Raw genomic sequence first — 22,531 nt, forward strand, 5'->3', positions numbered from 1 at the left:
GCTAAAGAGGGGTAGGATCAAGGGTCAAGGTGGGGATGGCTGGGGCAGGGGGGAGTAGTAGGGGAAAATAGAGACAGCTGTACTTGAACAAAATATTAAAAAAGATATAAATGAATCTTAAATACATATGGCTGAATGAAAAAGTCAGCTTGAGAATTCTGTGTGATTCCACTTATATGACATCTTGTAAAGGTAAAACTCTCACAATACTAAAAGAGCCGTGGTCCTGGGAATTTGAGGGGAGAGGGGAATGAATAGGTGAACACAGGGCAGTATCTGGAGAGGTGAAACTGTTCTGTACAATATTGTAATGGTGGGTTTATGATTATATGTCTGTCAAAACCCGTAGACATGTATAGCACAGAGAATGAATCTTAAGTGTGCAACTTTTAAAACTTATTTAGGAGTTGGGAGAGTCTCAGGAAGGAATGCAGCTGTGACAAGAGAGTATAACCATAACACAAATGCAGGAAACATTTCACTAAAGAGGGAGATGGCGATGGGTACTGACTTCAACTTTAAAGAGGAGTAGAATTTCGGAGGTGGACGGAAAACTCTGTCCTGAAGCACTGCACTCTAGCTGATAAAGTAGGAGCCACGTGAGTATAAGCTAACAGTTCTGATATCACTATGCATACACAGTAGAATGGAACAGTTAAGGAAAGGAGCTACAGGTGGTAGAAGCCAGACTTCCCACTGTTGGGGTGAGAATTTAAAGATAAGTAGAAGGAGGAGTGATCATGTGAAAAGAGTTAGGGTTGGAGACATCAATATAAACTCATATTTAGCCTAATATAGCTGCATGATTCCATATAGCAATATTTAAGGGGATAATGGCAGGGAAAGAGTGAAAGGTTTACAAGAACAACTATAAAGGACACACGGACAAAAACAAGGAGGGGTGGAAACAGGGGAGGGAGATGGGGATGGCTGGAGTGGTGTGGAGGGGTGGGGGGAAAAGGCAGAAAACTGTACTTGAACAACAATAAAATTCAAAAATATTTAAAAAAAGAAACAGTTACAGATATGGGTGTATACATGTTAGTATACACACTTATATGCCTTTGATCTGTCATCTGAGAGGACCTAGAAACAAAGACACTCCAGTAACAACTCCAGTACCATCATGCACCTTGGTTTCTAACATGATTCTCTAATGAAAGGAACAAGGGCTGCTTAGAGAAGTGGCTGATACCAAGACTGAGAAGAAAATATGCAAGATGAGTCTGGAGCTCCTGGTAGTGCCATATGGTAAGGAAGTGTTCAAATACATACACATGTGTTCACACACACATACAAATGGGAGCTTGTCAAATACAGGTTTTAACTTAAAAAACTCCCAGTGCCCAAAGCTACAAAAATTTGAGCAAAAAAGTGTATTAGTATTGGTTATAGAATACATATCCATGAGTCCATAGTGACATAAGGAATTGAATAAACTAAAGGAAAAGAAGATATAAATCTCCTGTGCAAATAATTCCAAATGATTGATATAGATACACTGCTCTCATGAAGGGGAAGCATAGGTCTCTGCTCCTTAGGGCTAAACAGTATATAGTGACTTCCTTCCAAAGAATAGAGTTATAGAAAGGAAAAAGAGTGCCTGCAAGGTAGAGAAACCTGAAAAACACACCTCAGCCTGTTGGTCAAGGTCAACATCAGCAGTGATAAGTCATGGGTAGTCTTAACATGATGTGATTAGAATGGTGCTTTACCTCTCTGATGTCTCTCCCAGAAAGACATAACTTCATGCCAACCACCAGAGAACATCAGACAAGCCCCATTTGCGGGACAAGCTGCAAATCACCTAAACAGTACTAATCAAAACTCCCGAAATCATAAAAAACAGAAAAAGTCTGAAACTATAACAGCCATGCCTAAAGAGACATGACAAGTAAATGTGACACAGTATCATGGGTGGGATCCTGGGATAGAAAAAGACATTAAGAAACAGGGAAAATATATGGACTTTAGTTAATAATCATGTATCAATATTGGTTTATTGCAACAAAGGTATCATACTAACATAAGATGTTAATAATAAGAGAAACTGGGAGCCCTGGCTGGTGTAGCTCAGTGGATTGAGTGCAGGCTGTGAACCAAAGTGTCACAGGTTCAATTCCCAGTCAGGGTACATGCCTGGGTTGCAGGCCATGACCCCCAGCAACCACACATTGATGTTTCTCCCTCTCTCTCTCTCTCTCTCTCTCTCTCTCTCTCTCTGTCTCTCTCTTTCTGCCTCCCTTCCCTCTCTAAAAATAAATAAATAAAACCTTAAAAAAAGAGAGAGAGAAACTGGATATGGGATATAGGGAACTCCCTGTTACTATGCTCAGAACTTTTCTGCAAATCTAAGTATTTCTAAAATGGGAAGTTAACTTAAAAATGAAGCATTCTTGAAATTAGTATCTTGTTTTGTTGACACATACAAGGTCATAGTAAAGTGACAGAAGTAAAGCAAATGTTTCCGATTTTTCTAGGGAGGTTGGATTTAGTGAAATGGGTAGTAAAAAGGCTGTGGCACTGTTAGCCTTTCACAGCAAAAGACTGACAATCAGAGAACTCATTGGACATCATGCCAATCTCTTCAGATGAGGGAGGAAGAAGAGAAGCCCCAATATGCCAGGGAAGTAATTACAAGAAATTTTAAGGAGAAAAATGATTGAGTCTGACCATGACTTGCACAAAAGCATCATATTAAAGGTACTTTCCAAGCATGGTCATGTTCTCTGGGTCTATATAATCACAAGCAAAGGGCAAGCAAACACAAGTCATTATGGGTTGAATTATGTCCCCCATAAAGATGTTGAAGTTCTAATCCCTAGAAACTGTGAGAATGATCTTACTTTGAAATAGAGTCTTTATTTGTGATCAAGTTGAGGCCATTATGGTAGGCCCTAGTACAATATGGCTAATACCCATATAAAGGCAGAAATGTGGGCATAGAGACAGATACACAGACAGGGAGAGTGCCATGTGAAAATTGGAGTGATGTTGTCACAAGCCAAGGAGTGGTAAATATTTCTGGCAGACCACCAAAAGCTAGGACCAAGGCATGGATCAGATTCTCCCTTACAATCCTCAAAAGGAACACCTAATTTCAGACTTCTGGGCTACAGAATGGTGAAATAATGAATTTGTGTTGATTAAGCCACTCAGTTTGTGTTACTTTATTACAGCTGCCCTAGCAAGCCCATACACATACCTCCTTTCCCCCCTTCCCTCCTTCCTTCCTTCCTTCCTTCCTTCCTTCCTTCCTTCCTTCCTTCCTTCCTTCCTTCCTTCCTTCCTTCCTTCCTTTCTTTCCTTCTTTCACATTTCTTTGCCTGTTCTTCAGTCCATCCTTCACAACCATTCACCTCTGGGGTGATGTATACAAAGAAGAGAGACCACCTACCATTTCTATAAGTTCATACTTGGACTTGCCACCCCTCACCTGCTTACACTTGTCTATCGACGCTTTTCGCCAAACAGCACTAGTGACTAGCCATTCTGTTTTAACCCTTTCACCACTAAGTCTTACTCAAGCAACTGTTTTATTTATTATGAAAACTTCATTTTAATACTGCCTTGTTTACAAATGGTATTTTGCAACCTCTTTTTGCATTGATTGTATGTTTAACATATATATTTATTAACATAATGATTTATTTATGTTACATTTGTGTTTATTTCAGTATAGAACAAAAATATAATTTGCATCATCTGAGTCTGTACAGTATCATTGCATACTACAAAGAAATGCATAATCTGAATTCACTAAGTGGTAAAATACTAAGTAACTGTCATTTAAAATTATTTGTATTGCAGAGGAATTGGTGCAGGATTATTAAAAATGTGCTCAGCATGTTCACATAGAATGGTGGTCATTTGGGTTACCCTGTGACACATTATTGTTGTCCCCTATGGCTAAACTGCTCACCGACCCTGGAACCAACAACTCCATGAAGACTCAAAGAAACTGTGCCAAGTAGGCATGCCAAATACGTGCTGTGATACACCCTAAGAAAGCAGTCACAGTGCAGACTTAGGTTTCTGGAATAAAACCTCAATTAAACATTCTGCTTTTCAGACATTTTTCCAGCTTGCTAGTAAACCCTCATGGTCAAAAAGCCATCGGACTGGGTATGAACAGCCACTAATCCACCATCAGCTGGAAAAGGCATGTAAGACATGGGGCTTAATGGAACCCCGGTAGCACAAGTAAATTGTAAGACCATTTGGCACAGAGACTCATGCACTTTACTCCTTCTATTGTCTCTTCTCCTGAGACCCTGCACAGTTTCCTTTGTTTGGTTGACTAAAGAAGAAAAATAATAAGTGAACCTGGTATAGACATAATTTTTTACAATACAATGGCCCCAATCAGTGGTTGACAGCTGCAACTTTATAGCTTTACATAAAGATGTCCATAAAAGAGCAGGGTTAAAGTAAATTCTCCCTGTGGCCAGAACATTAAGAAAAACAATGTATTGTCCATATTTTCTAGACTGAAACACAGCACAACAGGGCTCTGCACTGGTTTACAAGCTGCAGTCATTGGGTTGGCTGGATGTGTTACAACACTTGGGTAGTGGAGGAATGGTGGGGAGCAGAAAAATGACAAGGTTTGAGTCTGCAGAAAAGATTACTTACCTTGACATCTAGAGAATTATCTCCAATGGGGGTGACCTGAAAAGAGAGTTTTAGCCTGTTATGTTAGACTCTGAATTTCTAAAGAAAATAAAACTATTCTTGATGAAAAAGGGCCTTAATGCAGTTAAATGGCCTTAAGATTTCAGGAAGCCAAATGAAAGCATTTTCCTAGGGTCACCAAAGAACTGGGCCAAGGTCAGGGCTCTGGGACCGAGTCTGCAAGGGCATCACTCAGTCTACATTGTACCTCATGATGCTGTCCTATGAGTTAGATAGGACTTTGAGAGCTGAGAGTCTACTATCAAGTGACATTTCTTTGAAGGAAATGAAAGTGTGAGCAACCATCTTACAAGTGTGTTCTGAAATGAGGACTGTTTTTTAAACAGTAAATTCATTCAAACACAGCCAGCTCCTTTCGCCTTTTATTGGTGAAATTGTTCCTGAAGATGGAATAGCATGTGACATAAACACTCCTAAAGACTGAACAGAAAATAAAATTATGGGTAATGGGTAAGAATTATACAGGTAAATTGCAGCGACCAACCTCTGGAGGTCAAGTGCAATTTCGATGTCTGTCTTCAAAATGATGGGTAGTTCTATCAGCAAGACCAAACACTGTTCCTGTCTCAGAAAAATACAATTCTCTGCAGGCATTAGATGGTATCAGTAATTCTTGAGGACGTGAAAAATCAAACACTGAGAGTTGTAGGTGTGGGTTTCTCAGTTCCTGACTTCTCATAGCCGTGGACCCACAAGAATTGCATGAGTTATACGAGGAAGCTTACACAAGGTAATGAACTCAGGACACAAGCACGCTTTACAGCCAGTCTTAGCCACTTGTATGGCTGGCCCTTGCTCTTGCAAGTCATGATTTAAGAGTACTGGCAACCAGAGTTAGCTCTTATGACACACAAATTTCTATTATTTATATTATTAGACCTCTGGAATAAACAAGGTAGGTAGATTTATAGTGATGGATGGCATGTTATCTCATAACTCAAATGCTATCCTCTGCTGGCAAATATGCCATCTTAATGATACATGGTCATCTTTATTTTCAGCACACTTCATTATATTTAAAATGTACTCTCTTTTCAATATTGGACAGAATCTTCAAACTAATAACATTTTTAAATGATTAGAAATATTTCACACATTACTGGGTTACTCAGAATGGTGACATATTCTGTGAAGACTACAGAACTGGGGGCAATATTGATTTCCTAGCTTATTAGGATTCTAACAATACATTTTTTTAACTGGAAAACACCTACATTTAAACTTTTATACACACACACACCACAAATTAAAAAAAAGAAAAACCTTTCCTCAACCACTGAGATTCAATGATTATTGTAGTCTATGTTCATTAAATGACTGAAAACAGAGATCACCATTAAAATAGAACTAAAATAAAGATATGGAAGACTTCATTATGTATAGCACCAAAGAACAATTAATTTTCTTCTTGGCTTGAATACATGTCTGTTTCCTCTCCCTCACACCAACCATTAAAAAAAATAGCTTATTTTATTTGTAATTGGCAATATTGGAAAAAAAGCCAAGATGTATTTTATTGGGTTAATGGATAAACAAACTGTGGTACATTTAGACAATTGAATATTATTTGGCAATGAAAATAATGAGCTATCAAGTCTATAAAGGCATGGAGAAAACTTAATGCATATTACTAAAAGAAGCCAATGCGTAAAAGCTAAATGCTGTTTGATTCCAAGTGTAGGACACCCTGGAAAATGCAAAACTATGGAGACACTAAAACATCAGTGGTTGCCAGAGTTTCAGGGTAAGGGGACAAGGAGGGAGGGATGGAGTATAGAGGATTTTTAAGGTAGTGAAACTGTTCTGTGTGATACTTAATGGTTCACTCGCATCATTATACATTTGTCAAAACCTGTAGAATATACAACTTCAAAAGTGGACCCTGATGTTAACTATGGACTATAGTTAATCATAGTGTATTAATATTGGTTCATCAGTTTTAACGAATGTACTGCCACAATACAAGATGTAATAATAGGGAAAACTGTGTGCTGGGGAGAAGAGTATAGAGGAACTCTCTTTAATATCTGCTCAATTATTTTGTAAACATAAAATGGCTCTAAGTAGAAGTCTCCTACTTATTTTTTAAAGAAAGCTTATAAAATTGGAGCTATAGGACTGATGCACAAAGTGGGTGGGGTGGTGATAAACTCTTCAGAGTAACCAAGAGAATGAAAACCAAAACAAAGAATGAAATCAAACATCCATAAGATGAGTATCAAAATTCTGTGGGCTCTGGATGGAGACTATGGTATTTGAGTGTGAACAGTCACAGGAAACAAGTGTCTGTACTGCAAAGCTATTTGTCAAACATCTGTGGTATTTCAAGGGGATGCCCCAAACACTTAGGGAGAAAACTTTTCATGGACCTGGAGACTCTTCATCATCACATTGGAGCAAAGCCAGTGAAATCCAAGTTAATATAGTCAGAGCAAGGCCATAGTTCCCCAAGGCTGTCAAGATCATGGAAACACTGATCATCCATTCATGAGATAATATAGGTATTTATTAGAATTTAAAGCCAATAGTTTTCAAATGCCACCTATATCCATAGTGACTATGTGGATGGGGTTCAGGTTGAAAGGTGCCAGGACATTTCCAGGGACACAGGAAGACCATGGGCAGCAAGAGGGAATTGAGTAAGGACACCAAAAATAAGGAGGGACCCCAAGTGTGCAAAGAGGGGATCAGTACTGCATTCCTACAGGGTTAAAATCTCTCCTGATGCATCTCCTTACAGGACTTTCTGAAGCTTTCCTTGGTTATCTCTGAGAATAATTGCTTTCTGTGCCCAAAATACACGAGGTTTCTGTGAAGTAAATTACGTTATCGTCACATGCCAGACAATGGATAAAGACAGTAGGAACACATGCACCAGCAGGAAAAACATGCAGGAAATGAGGAGCTCATGGCAGACATTCAATAAGGTCTGAGTCCCACAGGGTCTCAAAATTTGTAACAATTTAGCAATTTGGAGAACTATCACTGAAAAACGGAGAAAAATGTTTTTGAGATTTCCAGCTACTGCTGCAAAATACATGACAGGGCACTAAAAATGTTATATTGTTATTCCAATATCATGTCTTTATTGAAAAAAGTATCAGTTAGTTGGAGAAATAATAAAAGAAGGCAAGAAAATAGATAAGCTGTTAATTCCTGGCCCAGGTGGAATGATAGGTTGTACAATCAGTTAGCCAGAACCACACTCTGTTTACCCAAAAGCTCAATTTTCAGTAACTTCAATTTTGCATTAGCAAGTAACTGATTTTAAACTGTAAGAACCATCAGAGATTGGAAAATTGTGCATGAAATATATAGTTCTTTCCTATGTTTTTCTTTATTGCCTGCATGCAGCCTTTACATGTATCAATATATGTAGTTGTTATATGTGCAATGCTTTCTTTCCTGTGGTCTGCTGATATGTGTGTGTGTGTGTGTGTGTGTGTGCTGTGTAACAAATTAAACACAAATTTAGCAATCTAAGGTCACAATTTTATTATATGGTTCTGGGGGTCAGAAGTCTACATGGGTCGCACTGAACAGCAGTGAGGCCCATCAAGATGGCAGCGGGCTGTGGTGCTTCCTGCAGGATCTAAGGAGGAATCTGTGTCTTGCTTATCTGGGTGGTTAGCAGAATTCAATGCCTTGAAATAGGATTGAGGCTGTTTTTTCCTCCCTGGCTGTGAGCTGAAGGCTGTTTCCAGATGGCCATCTGCCATCCTTGGTTCCTGGCCTCCTTCCTCTGTCTTCACAACCAGCAATGGTGGGCTGAGCCCCTCTAATGCTTTAAGACTCTCCTATCTCTCCTCCTGCTGGTACTTCTGATGATTTTTCTGACTCCCTCCTCCACTTCTAAGAACACACATAATTGTATTGAGCCTACCCAGGCAATCCAGAATAATTTCCCTATTTTAAGATCTGCAGACTTGATTCTTTCTACAAAGTCCTTCTCTTACACAACGTATTTGTAAATTCCAGCATTAGAGCATGCACATCTGGGGACATTATTCATCCAGGCACATTTTTCAAATGAAAGCAGCATTAGTGTGGTCCATTTATGTCAAAATTCACACACTTGTCTTTGCACAGTCTTTGGGCTCTAGCTCATCTTTCAGACCTTTCCTTTCTGCTCACAGGAGGCACTTATTCTCAGGATAACAGCAAAGATGAAGTGTTCTAACTCTGGCTAATGTTCCTGTCCTTAGTGATAGCTGCACAGAATCCAAATAGACCCTTTCTCCTTTAGATTCTTCACAAACTAAAGGCAACTCCAAACCCAACCTGGACATTCTCCTAATTTCCCTTCCTATGGTCTCTTCATGGTTTGGGGCAGAAAACTGTTGACTTGTCAGAAACTTTGGCTTTCTGTGGAAGGGGCCTCTGCTTATGGACACAGGACACAGAAAGAAGCTTCATGCACCTGGAAGGATCACAAGTCTCGATTGCCCAATTGCTGATCATTTATTTATAAAATTCTTTTGGTCAATGGAAAGAGTCATTTACATGGCTCTTTGGTTTGTACAGAGGACCATGCAAAGCAAGAGCCTTTGGTTTGTAAAGTCCTCACTGCATTTTTCATCCCCAGTTCCTGCTAGTTAAGAGCAATTCCAGTGACCAAAGGTTGTGGAGGAAAAGGTAAATTTCATGTTCTGAAATGAATTACAAATAGGATGCAATGGAGGGAACAAGAATAAAATCATAGATTGCCTATGTGCTTGGAGTTTATATGTTTATATAACCTAAACAAATCAAGGCCTTTTCTTCTAACCTAAAAGGGAGATAGATAAAAACTTCCCTACTTCACCCAGTAAGGTGATGGGAATCAAGGGTTAAAAACAAGGCTGGAAAAATCTTGAGACCCACTAGAAAAGGAGTCAGGAGTCTTTAATAAGGAGAAATGCCATAAATCAAAATCAGGGGGCTTAGGAGACACTTGAAAATAGAAAGTTCTATTAAGACAAGGGTATTTTAGATGTTACTCTTAAAAAGCCACAAGTTCAAAATCCCTGCCTCCAAGGGAGAGCCCTTGAAGTGGGCAACTGGACAAAGTTTTGGAGCTGCAGCCCAGTACCATGTCTCACATCACATTGCTCTCTACATGCCCATATCATAGGACAGGCACAAGATTCTTATCTTGGAAAACACACCTTTCCACGTCACATACACTCCTGGGTCTCCCTGAGATGAAGAAGATCAAGGGACACATCACTGGTGGTCTATTCTTGCCAAAAATGCAAAGCCTCAATCTAACCATGAAGAAACATCAGGCAATTCCAAATTAGGGGAATTCTGTGAAGTGCCTGACCAGCAAGGCCACACAAGATATGGAATGGTAGGTATTTAGTGCAAAGCAGCCTTGTGAATGCCTCACAGGGAAAGCATTTGGGATGCTGATGCCTATACCTCTGCTACTACTACTCTTGTTTTTATCACAATGATCTTGCCTTGCAGGAGCTGATAGGCCACTTTGGGAGAATTATTGATATGAAAGACTGTTAGATTGCAGGTTGCAGATATATGTACTATGTAGTTCAAAGCAGAGGAAGGAGAAGTCACATTCAGCTGTTAGATTAGATCATTGCAATGTGGGTTTGACATTGTTGGCTGTACAGAGGCTTTTTGAAGGGAGGGGTTGACCAAATTTGAGCTTGGCCAGAAGATGAATAGTAATGAGTCTGATGAAGAGCAAGTTTCTAAGAGATAAAAGAACAAGGCAGTCTAAAAGTGTCAAGGGCAGCTCCTGGCTCTGCAGGTGAACAATGTGAGTTCTCAGGACAGCAACATCTCCTAACTGGATGTATGACAGTGAGCAAGCGGGGTCGGTCATTTTTGAGTTAATGGTTTCTACCTTTGAGTCATGTATTAGTATCCTATTGTTGCTACAACAGACCACCACATATTTAGTGGCTTAGAGCAATACACATTTATTATATTACAGTTATGGAAGTCAACAGTTTAACATGAGTTTTAAGGTGCTGAAATCAAGGTGTGTGGGCAAGACTGGATCTTTCTGAAGGTGCCAGAGGGGATCTATTCCTTGCTTCTTCCAACTTCTAGAGGTAGCCCTCACACCTCAGCTCCTGGATGTATCACTCTCATCTCAGCCTCCATTATCCATTGCTGATGCCTCCTCTTACTGGTCCTCTTGCCTCTTGTTTATAAGGAACTTTGTGGTTATATGTATGGCCCATTCAGATAATCCAGGACAATCGAAAGCAGTCAGGTAGAGGAGAGTTTCAGAGGACTACAAAGACAAGCCTTCCGAGTTAGACTTTCTACAATACAATAAGAAGCCAGTAGGGAGCCATTGAGAACATTTTAAACAGGTGGCAGGTATGAGGAAAGACAAGTTTAAAAGCAAACAAACATGAGGCTGTCATCTGCAGGTTGGCTTGCCAGGACGGACAGAGTCAAGGAAGCCAGGTGGGACATTTTGGGCTTAGTTACAAAGACCTGGGAGTAAGAGTCAGACAGAGGAGGGAAAGCAATCATGTTGGAGATGGATAGGGGTGGGGAGGAGTGAAGGGTAAGATGAAGACAAGTCAGGGATGGGTCCAGGACTGGTGACCACCACACATGGGGGACCTGTAGGAGTTGTCTAAGTAGGTGGTGCTCATTGTCTTGAAAGCTACAGCCTGAAAGCTACCAGGTGAACCAACAGATGGTAGCAAGGAATTGTCCCTAACACAGCCCTGGGAGATCTGCTGTCTAGCACTGGGATAATTTGGTGTATTGTCATTCTGTTAGGGCATATTTGTCATACTTATCTAGCTTATAATTTATTTTAAATTGTTTGAAAGTGTATAAAAGGACATACCACACTTAAAAATAAGAACAAGGGAATCTTTTATTGATTGCATTTTTAAATTTTCATCACATGGGAATAAATTTGGCTTAGCCATCATGAAGATTCAATAAGGAAACATAGAGAATCATGATTACAAATGCTATACATACAAGTTAATTTAAATACAAAGTTGGATAGAGGGTAACATTGAAACACTAGTCAAGATTAACACAGACTTCCCCTATGGCAAGCTGCCTGCCCCAGATGTCTGTGACTGACACATACTTTGATCATAAGGTTTCTTTCCTTGAGAAAGCTTTGACAATAATTAGGTAAGTTGCAAATAAGTGAAAATTTAATAATAAAAATTTAAAATATTTTTTCTAAAGGCTATAAAACCAAGCAGAGTCTTCTGAAATACAGCATCTATTTTGCCCTGGCTGCAATACACTTATTTCTCTTCTTATTGGGTAATACCCAAATCCAGAACAAGTGATGTGGAAATCTAGAATCCAACTCACTTTGGGATCATGTGGTAGATATTCAAGATTGTCTGATTTCTTTGATTCTAATACTTTCAAATATTATCACTTCCAGTGGGTACCTAAATCATCCTCTATTGCATGTTTAGATGAAAACCCAACTGGCAAATGAAAATGTTCATGTGAAAACCCAACAGGTGGAATTGCAGAAAATAATTGCTATTCAGTCTTTGTGAAATAAACATGCTAAATTCAACTTAGTTTCTCAGCAACACAATTACTTAACCAGATTTTTCTTCCACTTAGTTTTTTCTTGGTAATATGTATTATGTATACTATCTTTACTCTTGAATTTTCTTACTCTTTTAATCTTTTACAATAATTTTCAAATATAAGTAAGCCTTCAAAAGTTGTCAGTTGTACCATTTTTTGGAATGTTGGTATAGAAATTCTGGTCCAAGTTGATGTGTTCTTCACTTTCTTTTTTTTTTTTTTATTTCAATCATTGTTCAAGTACAGTTTTCTCCCCCCTACTCCTGTTCCAGCCCCTCCACCCAACCTTCCCCCCTTCCCCCCATTACCCCCCACCCCTAGTTTTTGTCCATGTGTCCTCCAAATTTGTTCCTGTAATCCCTACCCATTCCCCCCTGAAATTTCCTCTTCTCTCCCCTCTGGCCACTGTCAGACTATCCCCTATTTCAGTGTCTTTGGTTATATTTTGTTAGTTTTTTGTTTTGTTTTGTTTTCTTGTTTAGATTCCTGTTAAAGGTGATATCATGTGGTATTTGTCTTTCACTGCCTGGCTTGTTTCACTTAGCATAATGCTTTCCAGCTCCATCCATGCTGTTGCAAAGGGTATGAGCTCCTTCTTTCTTTCTGCTGCAATATAGATGGAATATTTGAGCTCAACCAGATAACTAACAAAATTGAGACATAATCTCTTTTTACTTGAAGTAATACCCACTCATAATCATCCTGTTTCTCTAGGCCTTCCCACTCTCAACCTTGAAGACATCTTCCATGTGACCACCTCCATAGATGCCTGAGAAAAGGTGTTTGCATCAAGAGCCTCATTCTCCCTATTTATGACAAGAATCTTGGAGGCCTATGTCAATAAGAAATGTAGTGTTTCAGGTGCTCTGACAACCTGAAACACTTTAGAAACTAACCCCATTGTTTTGTCTACTGTACATACTCAGCATGACTCAGAAACCTCAGGCAACTGGGAGGAAGAGAGATTCTCAGAGTGAGTCCTATCTGGAACAAAATGAAAGAAACAAAAATGAGAATAAAATTCATTTCTCTAGAATAAAACGTACTCCACTAAATCTAACTTAATACAAAGAGAGTGACATAAAAATAGAATCCATTCTAAGAGCAAGAGCCTATAGCAAAGAAACTCCAAAGCATTCACCTGGTTCTTTCTCTGCATTTCCTTTCCATGCAAGAGCATTTTTCAGAAGTCAAAATAGCAAAAGCAAAATATTCTACTTAAACACACAAAAACTATTTTTTCAGTTATTTATTTATTTAATTTATTTATTATTTTATTATTACAATTTTTTATTGTTTTTCTCCCCACCCCACCCCATCACCCCAGCCCTCCCCACCTTCCTCCCCCATTTCCACCCTGCCTTGCTGTTGTCCATGTGTCCTTTATAATTGTTCCTGTAAACCCTTCACCCTTTTCCCCCTTATTTTCTCCCCTCTACCTTCTGATCACTGTCAGCCTATTCTAAATTTCAATGTCTTTGGCTATATTTTGCTTGCTTGTTTGTTTTGTTGATTAGGTTCCTGTTAATGGTGAGATCATATGGTATTTGTCTTTCATTACTGGGCTTATTTCACTTAGCTTAATGCTTCCCAGTTCCATCCATGCTGTCGCAAAGAGTAGGAGCTCCTTCTTTCTGCTGCATAGAATTCCACTGTGTAAATGTACCATAGTTTTTTGATCCATTCATTTACTAATGGGCACTTGGGTTGTTTCCAGCATTTGGCTATTGTAAATTGTACTGCAATGAACATTGGGGTGCATAAGTTCTTTTGGATTGGTGTTTCAGGGTTCTTAGGATATAATCCTGGCAATGGAATTGCCAGGTCAAAAGGCATTTCCATTTTTAGTTTTCTGAGGAAATTCCATACTATTTTTAAAGGTAGTCAGAAAAAGTTTTGTTTTCTTCTTTATTCTAAAGAATAAAAAGCCCTTTGGAGGCATTTCATTCCCGATTTTACATCATAGAGGAGCATGTGAGCTGTAGTGACAGTCCCTGAGTAGGTGGAGACTGAACCAGTTTGATGGGGTGGTCAGAATGGGTGACACATGGGTCAGGCTGTGCATCTTCTGTGCCCTTCCCTCTGGAATCAAGACAACTAAGATCCAGGAATGGCCCAGGGAGCAGGACACAGAAGATGTAGCTCAGTCTGCAGAACAGCTTGGAGGAAAATATGCCATCGACTCCTTGGGAGTCTAGAAGCCCCTTAAGGCCCACCTGGAGGTATCAGCCTGAAGGTGATAGGGACAGAGTTGACTTCACAGATGTGGGACCCATGTGGTCACACAAAGCTGAGCTCAGAAGGGCCTTACACCTGGTTTATGCTCTTCTGTGGCCATCTTAAAATTCATATTATGAACAAGAGCCCTTCATTTTCACTAAAAAGTATTTAGAAGGCTGGAGAACAAAAATGAAAAAGTGAGATTCAACTCCTGACTTCAACCAGCTCTCTCATCAAGAACAACTGGCATAATTTTCTAAGCCCTGTTTTGTGTTTTTAAGTCAGTGATCACCATATTGCAACACAGCACATAGTGGGTACCTAATGGGAGCTGTCACACTGATGGGCACAATTATTCTTTGTTGACCTGAACTAAATATCATGAATGTGGAGTGGGGAAGTTTGTTAACGATCAGGAGTTTCACCATAGTCTTTATTTATTATCTCCACATGTTTAGGCTCTGCCTTGAAACTGCTTTTCTTCTCTCTGAAAAATGTATTCCATATCATTTAATCTAAAATATTCTAATTGATTTTTCACATTGAAATGATTCTTTGAAGAAATAAAATAATAAAGAGCACTATACTTTTTTTAATTAAGAAAAAAGGAATCAGTGGAAGCACTGAGTTGACTCATTCTTTCAGTAGATGACTATAATTTCTTTCCTACACCCCAGCCACGGGAACAGTGCTAGGCATCCACAAAGACACCTGGTTTGTAATACAGGACAGAGGCAATGACGAGGGCCATGGCTTTTCAACTTTCACTGGCCACAAGTCCCATGTGAAGAATATTTGATAGATTTCAATCTAGTGCACATGTGGACACACGCAACACTAAACAAAAGTGTTATGCATCATACACCAATTCACATATTGAAGCCCTAATTCCCAGTTCCTCAAAATATGACTAAATTTTGATACAGGACATTTGAAAAGGCGGATAAGTTCAAATGAAGATGTTAGTGTGGGGCTCTAAATCAACCTGACTGGCGTTTTTACAAGAAGAGATTAGAAAACAGGCATGTGCAGAAGGAAGACCATGTGAGGACCCAGGGAGAAGATGGTCATCTACAGCCAAGGACAGAGGCTTCAGAAAAAAACAATCCTGCTGGCACTTTGATCATGGACTTTTAGCTTCCAGAACTGTGAGAGGCTAAAAATCCATTGTTTAAGTCACCAGTCTATGCTACTTTGTCATGACAGCCCCAGCCAGCTAAAACATGGCCCTTCAGTAACAGATGGCTGATTGAACATGCAGGCTTACATGCTCCCTCCAAACATCATCTTACATATTACAGGTTAAAATGCATAAACTATGGGAAAACAAGAGGGTGGAAACAGAGATAAGAGCCACATTATTTTAGAAGCTGTAAGCAGATTAATGAATGAAACTGCCTCAATAATCCAGGAAAAGTGAAACCTAAGCCAGCATTGTTGGTCCATTAACAAGTCACTCTGTACCAGATATCCCAGATCAACTCAGAAATTGAGGAACTGTAGATGGTCATTCCCCTAAACATGGATGGAGGGCAGGGAGAAAAAAAGACATTTGTTAAATACGATGATGAAACAGAGAGACTCCAGCTGCCCAACCTAAGCCACGCCTGTGCACTCCTTCCTGCCTCTTCCCCCTTGGCACTCACTGGGACCTCTGTCCTGAAGGGCTGCAGGCACGGTGAGCAGAGGTGAACAGTGATGACCATCTACCAGATGGTGGGGGAGGAAGAAATGAGGAGGGAAGAGATACAATGCAGAAAGCAGGAAACTTTTTCAAAAATGCAAAATTAGTATTCTCAGAAATAAAGAAAAAGTTGACATCAATAGAAACAGGTAGCAACGTAACATCCCATCGTGTAAAAGTTAAAATTATTAAGTGAATCTTAGCTACGAGTGGACTTTCAGACTATATTCCAGGTTTTGTGTTGACACTCTAAAAATGTTTCAAAAGTATTTTTGCACAAATATTCTGATATCCCAGTGCCCTTTATTTTAATGGGTTAGATTTTTAAATAATGGAGTTCCTGGGGCAAAGGGGCTACCAGCAGTAGCTGCTAGCCTTGTTCATCTCTCTCCTCCTTCAGACTGGAAGTAATGGCTTTTGTACATTTTGTTAATCCGTTGAGTGGGAAATATTAAGTTATTGTTAAACTTTCCTCTTTCTTGAATGACAATGATTTCTGCTTTTTTGCATTTCCTCTTTTGTGAATTGCTTGTCCACATCCATTGCCCATTTCTCACTGAGCTGTCAGCTTTCTCTTGTAGATTTATAAGACTATGTTTACTGGCTCCCATCAGTCTACATCATTGAGACAGGATGATAGTCAAAACATCTGAAAGACTAAGGTTGTATGCGTGAGGGGTGGATGATAGTAGAGCTCAGGGAGGTGACGATCCAGCTTTGGAGCTGAGTACAACGTCATGTGGGGTTTCAAGCACAAGTAGTATTATCTATTTCACCTCTCAAGAGAACCATTCTGGTGGGATGTGGAGAGTGAACAGAAGAGACAAAGGGAGAAACAGAAACACCACTAAGAACTCTGTTCAAATATTCTCCTAAATCATCATGCTGATGTTGCTTTATTTATATTTTCTTCACAAGACCTGTGCAATTAAGTCCTTGTGTTTATATGCTTTGTGGAATAAATTATGCACAGAAGTTACCTATCCACTCTCTATTGTGACTCCACCTCATCAAGATCTTCCAGGCCCCAAACAGATTAACCTCATCAGGGCCACCAGTGACCTCTGGTCTGCTAAGTCTGTCTACCAATGTTTGTCTGGCCTTATGTCCCCTATCCTTGCTTCTCTTCCTTAAACATATCCATTCCCACTTGCCTTGTCACCCATTCACCTGTCCATTCTGACCTTGCCTCACTTAACCCTCAGCAGCATTTGATGTATAGGTTGCCCCTCTGCCTGCAAACACTTTAGTTCCTTGGATTCCAGGAGGGGACAGTCCCTGAACTATTTTACCACTCTATAAGGAAATTGATCTTTGATGTTCTCTCTATTTGGCACCTGACTTCAGCTTCTTGAGTGGAATTTAATAAAAAGCAGAAACAGAAATGTTCATAGAGATAGGAAGATGTAGGCCTGCTTTCACCATGGATGTCACAGTGGTCCATTTTCTTTGTGACCGCCCAACCCCAAACCAAGGGGTCTTCTTACAGAAGCAAGGACCAGCTCTGATGTGGCATTGAAGATCCTGGTTGTTCCCAACCTTGGTGGAGATCAGTGTCTTCAATGGGGAGCAACAACTAAAGTATTTCTGCTTTATTTTTTCAGAAACATTTAGAGTAGAGTGATACTTCTGGGACCATGTAAAACACATGGGTTTTTAGAAGTAAAGACAAAGATTCTTTGAGTTATGGAAATTTTTATGCAAATATTAGCATAGGTAAGAAGAACATGCCATCTTGGTTTTGATGAGTAAATCCTGTTCATTCAATGCTACTGCTCTGAAAGTGTTATAAATGGACAGAGAAAAGAAAGCAGAGCAGGCCATGTGCTATGCACATGGTGTTATTCCCTAGCATTAGTTACCTTCTTATTGGTTACCTGGATATGCTCTGGCTCTTTATGATTGAGATATACCCATGTGTGTGTGTTCTAGAAAGTCTATTTAGCAGAGATCTATCTTCACTTTGGGAGCCATAACAGAGGACTGTTATTGGATCTTGGAAAAGCAAAGGCAATTTTTTTAAAGGGTCACTGAAAGCCATAAAGTGGCTTGCCAAAACAATATTGCTGGTGCTTTGTATGGATCGTTTGGCTCATCTTTATGAGCCACAGGCCTTGGATCTCATGCAGATTTGAAACCCCAGGAAGAGAGGGTACATAAGGCTTATCTCACTGACTCCACCTTGATACACTCCTGGTTCAGGTCCAGATCCTAATCTCAGTTCTCCAGGTGTTTGATCTCATTGTGTGTCAATCTGATATTAAACAAGGACTCACAAATTCAGATTTGCTGTGACTATATATTATTCATAATTCATTTTGTCCAAATGATGTTGTTTGATTTTAAACTAAATTTTGGAAGGATGTAGAGCTGATCTTAAAGACAAATCAGTACCATAAATATAAGACTGTGAATATTTAATTCTAAAATGTCACAGGACAGTGGGCTATTCCATCACTGTACCTTAATGCTTGCTATACCTTAATGCCTACTGGCCCCTGGTAAACCATAGACATGGTACCAATTAAGTCTCAGAGAATCAGTGAACAGTGTGACTGTCACCTGGCCTACCTTTCAACCCATATGCTTTTCCTCCTAATCTGTGTTTTCCCCCCATCAATACACTCTTCTTTCCTGGAATCTTCTCTGATTTATACTTTATGTAAGTGAAATAATGTTAACATACTGAATTCATTGAACTGGATATTGGTATTTCCCATTACTATTTTGAAAACCAATGAAGAGAATTATTTTATTTTTCTCTTAAACAGATAACAGAACAAAATTACCACTTTTATTTACATGATGGAGAAAGTGATTATGTGGTTGTACGCGTGTGTAAGACCCTCAACCAAAGAAAGCTTCCTGCTTATTATAGAATGTCTGCACCTTTGATTAAATACTTTCCAATAATATAAGAGGCCACAGTTCTGGTTGAAAAGTCTACTTGCCCTAAGAACTGAGTAGTCTTATCCATGTTAATGTGCCCACGATGCATACATTTTCTGGTCCATGGTAGTTAGACATTTAATATGTGGTGAACTGAATGTAAACTTTGTTGTTGTTATTGTTGTTGTTGTTGCCGTTGTTTTAGTTCAATTGTAAAGCCTTATTTTTAAAATTTACCTTCACAGTGAACTAGAGATAGAGACAAAAAAGGTTATTGACCTGTTTAATATTTCTTCTTTTACACAATGTGACTTGTGGAAGCCTGTGCATCTTCACTGCAGTGCAGAGGTTAAGAATAAAAACTTTCCAGAAGAAGCAGTCACTGCATCTAGATGTGAAATACAAAGCAATTAGATACAAATTATATTTCTAATGTACTTTCTTAGAGGAGAATGATTAAAAATAAGAAATCAAAACAGACATTTTCCATATCTCTAAAAATGATAGATGCTGGAAACAAAACACTAAAAACATTTTCTAATTGCTATTTCCTTATGTTTTCCATTGGCTGCACTGAAAAGAAACGCTGTGGGAGTTTCTATTTAGAGTTGATAAAGTCAATTTTTTCTAGATTTTACTTAACTTTTGTTTGTTTGCAAGAAGAAATGGTTGTGAGCTGAAGGACCCCAGTGGTCACTGTGCACTCTGTGCAGCTGCGTGTATTCACCAGGAGTGGATTCTCCATGTCCCTCCTGATTAGTGAAATGGCATGAACCTCACAGAGGACCAGAAAATGCCCTTGCATAACTTTGGGAGCAAAGCAGAATCAATCTAAGGATGATTTCATGTGGGTGAATAGAATGTAATGAAGCTCAAACAAAATAATTTGTCCTTAAAACCAATAAAGTAATTTTAAGGTCGGTGTTTTTGCAATCAGCCAAGTGTTGGAGCTGCTGTTTTATGATTTTCAGTATGGAAGCCCTGTAATTCAGAGCCCAGAAGCCAGGAGAAACCTTGGTTCTGATCCAGGGCAGAACTGAGTTTACCAAAAGCTGGCTGCTCTCTCTTGGTTGCCAGGCTAAAAATATTATTTCAAAGATAGATTTTCAGAAATGCCCATTTATATCCATGCCTGTCACATTAATCACTAGAAGACTCTACAACAGGGAGGCCTCCATGCTCTTTTTTCATGAAGCAGGCACAGTTCTGCTTGCTGGGCAGCTGCCGGGGCTCTTCCACTCAGAAACAGGAATCGGACAGCAGCAATTATAAGCGATTCCAGGGCCTTCAGGGGATGTAATGCCTTGGGGCATTACTGGGGTTTAGTGTGCAGACCTGAACAGCCAGGGGCATTGTCAGGCTCTGCAAGACATCACAGGGAAGCTTGAGGGAGGACTTCCTTACCAATGTATGCTGTTTTGTTCCCTCTCAGGGACAGCTGCAAGTACACGGGTCTGCTAACTAATAGAAAAATTGTTCTCTTTCATTACCTGGGCTCTCTGATCAAATGGCAAGTCTGTGTCTTTAGGGCAAGCTACTCTATTTTTAAGTGGAGAAATTTCTAGACGTTATTATGCATTCAAAATACTCTGAGGTTTACTTGATTATGTGTCTTTTGAATAGCATTATGACAAGGAAAATTAATGAAAATACATGAGGGTCAATGAAGAAATTAAGCTTTCTTTAAAATTTCACAGATGTAGAACATCAGAACAGTCCCCTTCTAAGTCAACCAGATGGAAAGGCATGGGTAGGAAGAGTATATTCTTTTGGTTCAGACACTACCTCCTGCGGTCGCCCTTGCACTGTCCCAGTGGCAGCCCGATCTGGCCCAGGGAAGGTAAGTCATGGCACTGAGTCCTAACTGCACAGTTTTCAAATCCCCCTAGCCTTTACATTTTTAAAAGGTGGTCAGTGTGTCTTGTTCAGTGTTGTATTTTGACTATAACAAGAACTACAGAATACATAATCAACGAATATTGGTTGGAGTGAATCTAATTAAGAAGAATGGGATGGATGGAGAAATTGAGGACCTCGTGGGGGAGATTGGAAAGGAAACTTAATAGCTTTTTGTGTTCAGCACAATAAATAATAAATACAAATGAAATGAAAACAATATTGGTTATAGTCCACTTTTAAAGAGTAAATACTCAGAAAGTTCTATTTATTATTTTTATTTATTTTAATAAAATGTTTTGCAAACATCTGCTACTTGCTGTGTTGTCTGTCTTCAAATGTCAATACCCATTCTGTTTCCCCACCTTTTCTCTCCTCTGTGGACTGAATTGCAATTTGGAAATGTTGATATTCAAATCCTTATGAAATGTGGAAAATAAAGAGGGAGGAATTTATGTATATTAGAATTTTTCAAGGACAAAGGAGCTTTTGTTCAGGGAGTGAGATAGATGATGGATATAACTATAGCTAGATATATGATATTTCTCCCAGGAACCTATTTTACTTTAGTTTATGGCAATTCAGGAGGAAAAGGAGAGACCTATAGACCCCACAATAATGTATTGCTAAGGAAATGAAATACAACAGGAGAGAGTGACATTAAAGCATTACTGTAAAAAGTGTGCAGTGATGGGTGGGAATAAATTAGCAAAAAGTCAGTGGTCAAAATCAAGTGAGAGAGAATATGCAGAGATAACTGGAGTCAGGACAAGTGTTAGGTCAAAAATTCAATGGAAAACAAGATCTAGGAACCATGTAAGGTGGAAAATCCTGCAACCAAACAAGACAGAGAATATTCAGGAAAACATCAGCAATGAGTTAAACCCTTTCTTCCCTATTCACCATGCTGGAAAGTCTCCCATGAGGTAAGAATTAATATTTGCAAGGTTAACCTTGGCTCTGATAAAAGTCAGCGAGCAGATACCTGTGAATACCTGGTGAGATGGCACATTTGGGGAAAGAGACAGGCGTAAATCAGGCAGCAGTGGATGATGGGGGTGGGATAGGTAAGCCATGCAGAGAGTCTTTCAAAACTCATCTCAGAGACCTATTCAATGGAAGAGACTACAGCACACGTCAACATTTTTTAGGACAATAAATATCTCAATGACAACAAAAAGAAATTTAAGATAACAAGAAATATTCCTGGAAATATTTTAATATAAGCAGAAAAAAAGATATTCCACTAAAACAGAGAAAGCAAGAAGCAAGTAATAAAGTTCTTAGGCCAGACGTAGGTGGAATATTGTAAGATAGTATCTTGCAATAAAACATTTGGATGTTAAATTCCAACTAATGGAGCAGAAAGAACTAAATGAGTATGGTAAAATACAGCAGATCTCGGGTACCTAAAAATATCTCTGAATACCGAAAGGCTGTGCAGTCAAAATCGGTGTCAGCACGATTTACGGGTTAGCACTTATGAGCCCTTCAATAGGGCCATTTCTGCACTGGCTTAGCTTTTATTACCACAGCTCCATCAAAGCAGACCCAGATAATTGCATCAGGAGACAGACCTGAAAATACTTAGCTTTCTTAGATGTC

This window comes from Phyllostomus discolor, chromosome 3, assembly GCF_004126475.2.
Source record: "Phyllostomus discolor isolate MPI-MPIP mPhyDis1 chromosome 3, mPhyDis1.pri.v3, whole genome shotgun sequence".
Lineage (NCBI taxonomy): Eukaryota > Metazoa > Chordata > Mammalia > Chiroptera > Phyllostomidae > Phyllostomus > Phyllostomus discolor.